The sequence below is a fragment of the Apodemus sylvaticus genome, chromosome 20 (assembly GCF_947179515.1).
Source record: "Apodemus sylvaticus chromosome 20, mApoSyl1.1, whole genome shotgun sequence".
In the NCBI taxonomy this organism is placed as follows: domain Eukaryota; kingdom Metazoa; phylum Chordata; class Mammalia; order Rodentia; family Muridae; genus Apodemus; species Apodemus sylvaticus.
Window position 1 is genome coordinate 28,224,765 of NC_067491.1, and position 5,999 is coordinate 28,230,763.

The 5,999-nt window shown below is 35.9% G+C and overlaps 1 pseudogene; it reads left to right on the plus strand.

The window, feature by feature from the left end:
* The first annotated feature begins 1,255 nt into the window (after positions 1–1,255).
* Positions 1,256–3,547, plus strand: LOC127670840 (influenza virus NS1A-binding protein homolog; annotated as a pseudogene).
* Positions 3,548–5,999: the final 2,452 nt, after the last annotated feature.

Genomic DNA, 5,999 nt, shown 5'->3' on the forward strand with positions numbered 1-5,999 from the left:
AACTGCTAGCCCCATCAATTCTTTAGAATACAAGTACTTAATTGACCTATCCCTAATAAAAATAAAAACCAACTATTTTAGTTTCTGTTTAAGGTGTTGCAATAGTCTGTCTTAGAGAAAGTTAGTAGTAATTCATCTTTAATATTAAAAGATAATACTTGAAAAATGTATTGCACATAGATGACTACTTCAGATATTATGATTATTACTATTACTAATATATTTACCTTGGCACATATTTATGAATTTCCTGTCATATAGCATTCATTCCTAGATTACAAGGAACTCAAAGATAAACAAACTATATATCTGACTTTAAGGAACACAAACAACAATGTAATTTATCAAATATTTACAAACTCTGACACAAAGCACAATGTATCAAGTGCTTATGAAAGATGCATGGGTGCCTTGTTTACTGTGTCTGATTGATTTAAATATTAAGCCCTTACTTAATCTCTTCTTAACTCATTATCAAAACAAAAGATTGCATTTTAATCTGTTTTTCTCAAATGATTAGCTCACATAAGTAAAAGATTAGCTTGCTTATAGTTTTTGCCTTAAGTTGGATATTATCTTAAACAACTGAATAAGCAGACCAAAGAGGAGTTGACTTCATTTTTATCAATGTCTTAAATAAAAGGACATAAACATCTCAACAGACAATGTGATTTCCAAGATGTTAAAATGATTGTGTTTAAGACAAAACACAGGACTGCTACATTTTCAGTGAGAAGTGAAAATCGAGAATATTTGGTTTCTTTTCTACAAAAAGCTTTGTAGTTTAGAAATAGCTTTGGAATTAAATGACCAAATTGTTGCTAAGCAACATTGTAAAGCAATTTTTAAATAGGGTGATATTCTTACAGTGTGAGCATGGTAGGCAACACATCTGACTTTATTTTAAATTACTTTTGAATGATTATGTAAATGTGTGAATGTGTGGCTATTCAGATAAAGCAGGGACTTTAATATGAAAAAATAAGCAAACAGACTGCCTCCTAGGGACAAGATTATGATGTATGATTATCACAGAAGAAATTCATGTCTATAGCTTTTAAGAACGTGATTACATCATTTTCAAGCCTGCTAGTTCTGGAACCACCATTAAAGTCTAAGACATGAACCTTCACCCAGCCACCTATCTTCACCCTGTAATGAAGTGCTTTGTTTCAACACTCCTTTGTCTTTGGATCACTTGCACTGTCAGTGACACATTTCTCTTCAGTAACAGTTGTCAAATTTATAAGGAAAAATGATTCCTAATGGATATTTGATCTTTGAAGATGAAAATTTTATTGAATCTTCTGTTGCCAAATTAAATGCCTTGAGAAAAAGCAGGCAGTTCTGTGATGTCTGCCTTCAGGTCTGTGGCTGTGAGGTGCTAGCACACAGGGCAGTCCTGGCTTGCTGTAGTCCCTATCTATTTGGAATCTTCAATAGTGACAGTGACCCTCATGGAGTTTCTTATGTGAAGTTGGATGATCTCAATCCAGAAGCTGTTGTAATCTTGCTGAATTACACAAAGTGAATTATGTATACACTGCTCAGTTGAAAACTGATAAGGAATTGGTAAAAGATGTTTACTCTGCAGCAAAAAAGCTGAAGATGGCCAAGTCAAACAGGTCTGTGGAGATTATTTACTATCTAGAATGGACGTTACTAGCTGCATCTCTTATCGAAATTTTGCAAGTTGTATAGGAGACTCCTTTTTGTTGAATAAATTTGATGTTTATTCAGGAGCATTTGTTACAAATTTCAGAAGAAGAGGAATTTCTTAATCTTCTGAGACTAAAGTTGGAGGTAATGCTGGAAAATGTTTGCTTGCCTAGCAATGGCAAGTTGTATACAAAGTTGATCAACTGGGTGTAGTGTAGCATCTGGGAGAATGGAGACAGCCTGGAAGAGCTCATGGAAGAGGTTCAAACCATGTACTACTCAGCTGATCACAAGCTGCTTGATGGGAACCCACCAGATGGACAGGCTGAGGTGTTTGGCAGTGATGATGACCACATTTAGTTTGTGCAGAAAAAACCATCCCGTGAGCATGGCCATAAGCAGATAAGTGGCAGTTCCACTGGATGTCTCTCTTCTCCAAATGCTTCAATGCAAAGTCCTAAACATGAGTGGGAAATCGCTGCTTGTGGGAAGCCATAATGGACCCTCTCTAACAACCCAGAGGGCTGGCAGGGCAAAGGTCCTGAGTAAAACAAAGAAGAGCCTCTCCCCATGAACTGCCAGTGGAAGGGATGTTCTGAGATAACCAAGAGATGCTCCAGATTGTGCAAACATCAGATGTCTCCACCAGAGGACCCTTATCTCTTCCTGCTGATACTGCCAAGAATGTTCTTGTTCTTGCCTTGAGGCGAGCCCTTCCTCTGAAAGCTTAAAACCTGTGTACCCCAGAAAATTAAACCAGACCTCGACAATTGAACCCCCTTTGCCTGGTATCCTTCTTTCTCTCCCCCCTTTGACCCTCAGGTAGCACCCCTTCGGTACCCTGAATAACTGGACCAGCTGCTTCTGAAAAGACTTCAAATAACACTTACTTGTGCCTGGCTATGCTGGATGGTACATTCTGTGTCATTTTTCTGCATGGGCAGAATAGTCCACAGAGATCACCAACAAGTACTTCAAAAATGAGCAAGAGTTTAAGCTTTGAGATGAAGCTTGACAATATCCTAGAAAAGCCCATGTCTCCCATGCATTATGCATGGTCCAGACTAGGGACAGCAGAGATGAATGGCAAACTCATAGCTGCAGGTATTTATAACAGAGAGGAATGTCTTCAAATTGTTGAGTGCTATGTTCCACATACAGATCATTGGTCCTTCCTTGCTCCCATGAGAACACCAAGAGCCTGCTTTCAAATGGCTGTGCTGATAGGACAGCTCTATGTGTTGGGTGGGTGGATCAAATGGACACTCAGATGACTTGAGTTGTGGAGAAATGTATGATCCAAGCATTGATGTGACTGGACCCCTGTTCCAGAGTTGAGAACTAACCATTGTAATGCAGGAGTATGTGCTCTGAATGGGAAATTGTACATTGTTGGTAGCTCTGATCCATATAATCAAAAACGCCTGAAAAATTGTGATGTATTTGATCCTGTAATGAAGTCGTGGACAAGCTGTGCTCCTCTTAACATTCATAGACACCAGTCTGCAGTTTGTGAACCTGGTTGTTATTTGTACATAATTGGTGGTGCAGAATCTTGGAATTGTCTGAACACAGTAGAACAATGCAATCCTGAAACTAACACCTAGACTTTAATTGCATCCATGAGGTGAGGAGTTGGAGTTGCTGTGCTTGATGGAAAACTGTTTGTAGGTGGTGGCTTTGAGGGTTCTCATGCCATCAGTTGTATGGAGATGTATGATCCAACTAGAAATGAATGGAACCAAGGAGCAATGCTGGGATCACAGCTGTAGGGAATACTATTTACGCAGTGGGAGGATTCGATGGCAATCAGTTTTTGAATATTGTGGAAGTGTACAACCTGAAGTCAAATGAGTGGAGCCCTTACACAAAGATTTTCCAGTTTTAACAAATTTTTGAACCCCAAACTAACAGGCTTAGTGATGTAATTGTGGTTAATAGAGGTACACTTGTGAATAAGGAGGGTGGGTGGGGTAGATGTTGCTAACAGCAACACAAAGCTTTTGCATATTGCATATTATTAAACATGCTGTACACACTTTTTGTGTTTGGAATGGAATGCAAAGATGAAGGTCTGTTTGTGTATTCTTAAGACATCTTTGATTATTTTACTTTTTGACTGTTGATACTGTAAAATAATAAACCACAAATTGATTGGGAACATCATTTCAAGAAGTTCCTGCTCCTCCTCATTTGTTTTTCTGATTTGCACATTAAATGACTCTTCCCTCAGTTCTTTCTTAAGAGGCAAGAGGGGGTAGGGTTTACACATAGGCAGTTGGGTTTTTTAAGGGCCCCTTTTCAATAACTGGAACACTCTATAACAGGATAGTTATTTACATAGATAACAATGACTATTTTTTGTTTTTCTTAAAAGAAAGTTCACATGCCTACCAATATTTAGTCTTTTATGATTACACTTTTATAACTTTTTATATTCTCAGCAGAGTGCTTTATTTGCTGAAGTAAAATATGACAGATTCACATTATCAAAGTAGAGTGGCAGAGGAAAGAACGCAGAGTGGGGTGTTTCTTTTAAATGCTCAGTATGCAAACTTTAGCATTTGCTGCAGCTGTACTTTTTTTCTTTCCTATTTGAGAGTGCAATATCGATGTTATTTGGATGGAGTTGCTGACTAGTAATAGTAATAATTCAAACCCAGATTTGATGAGTTACTTGACTTACTGAAACATTTAAACTGTCTTTATTTATCATTAACCAAACAATTGTAAGTGGAAGCCTTTGATTGGGTTTGTGAATGCAAAAAAAAAAAAAAAAAAAAAAAAAAAAAAAAAAAAAAAAAAAGAAAAGAAAAAAAGAATAAAAGAGAAAGAAAGAAAGAAAAATAAATAAGCAAATCCAAATGACGATTGAGCTACCACTAATTAAAATTTCAGCTTTGCTTTATCTGTCTTAGTGAGCCAGTGCATAACTCTTTTCAAGCTACTTTTAGTTATAACTCTTGCAACATTCTAAACAAAAAGCCATCCAGACACTCTGGGTCTGCTCTGGAAAGAGAGCATTTTAAAAATGTTACAGAAGCATGATCCTCTGTGGTCACAGGAACAGACATGAATTATTTGTCTGTGAACAGTCCTATCTTATATTTCTTCAGAGATAAACTGACCACAGGGTGAGTCTAGCAGATATTACAGCAACCCCTAGAAGGAGTGTGTCAGTAATAACAGCTAATTCAAGACATACTATAGTTTGGTGGCATGCTCCAATCTTGAGTTTAAAACACTGTGAAGCCCTAACCTAGGAATATTGAACTCAGTTGTTATGGAATGTAAGGTCTTTGATATAACCTAGGTGACTTCTTTGTTTTTAATTATTTTATCTGCAAAATGTACTGAATTGATATTTGTATTAATTATTTAGGACATCAGTAAGTTGTCACATACCACATGACTGGAATGCTCAGTCAATTATGCTTTGTTCCAGTGTGTTTTCTGTTTTATGTATCTTTGAGATTGGGTCACTGTCTGTTCAAGACAAATGAAACTCATTATAACTTTAACTACATAATTATGTAGTTCTCTATGTTAGAAACGCACAAAGATATTACTCTACAACAATAATATAAGTATTAGTTAATAAGGAAAAATTACATATTATGAGTCGACTGAAGTAGTGTTTAGGGAATAAGAATAAAATAATAATTTGTATGGCCAGTGGCAAAAAGGCAGTAAACAGTAAACTGTTTTTATGCTGATCTAAAAATACAAAACAGCCTGATAACATGTGCCCTGCTAATACCTTCTCTAAGACTGAGGGTCCCTTTGCTTCTGACAAAATATTTTCTTAATAAGAGACTGTTTGGTGTAAACAAGATTGTTTTAATTAATGACTTGCCATTAATATTACATTTAAAATAGAAGTTAAATCACAAAAATTAGTAAGGAGAATAAAACATCTCATTGGGTTGCTATGCTAGTTGTCAAGAGGTCGTGAAGCATATACCATGAGCTCTACGGTTTCTCCTCTACATCACATTAGAATAGATGAAGTTATCTTTAAGTATTTTAGCAAATATGACTAATTATGAGGTAGAAATTTTAAATATAACTCAAAAGATAATTGAGTTATTTTTAAGATATATTTCTCAATATATCTCACAGTGTATTTTTAATCTGGATATATCGTTATACAGCTTACCAAGTTACCTCATTTTTTTGCAGTAAGTACACAAGGCAATTAGGTTATATAGCTTCAAAATCTTTTTAACAGTATGTGCATAATAATAAAACCATTTTGTCTTCAAATATTTACATGTATGCCACCACTGCTCCCATTCATCCATATTTCACAGGTTTTTTTTTAAAGATTTTTATTTATT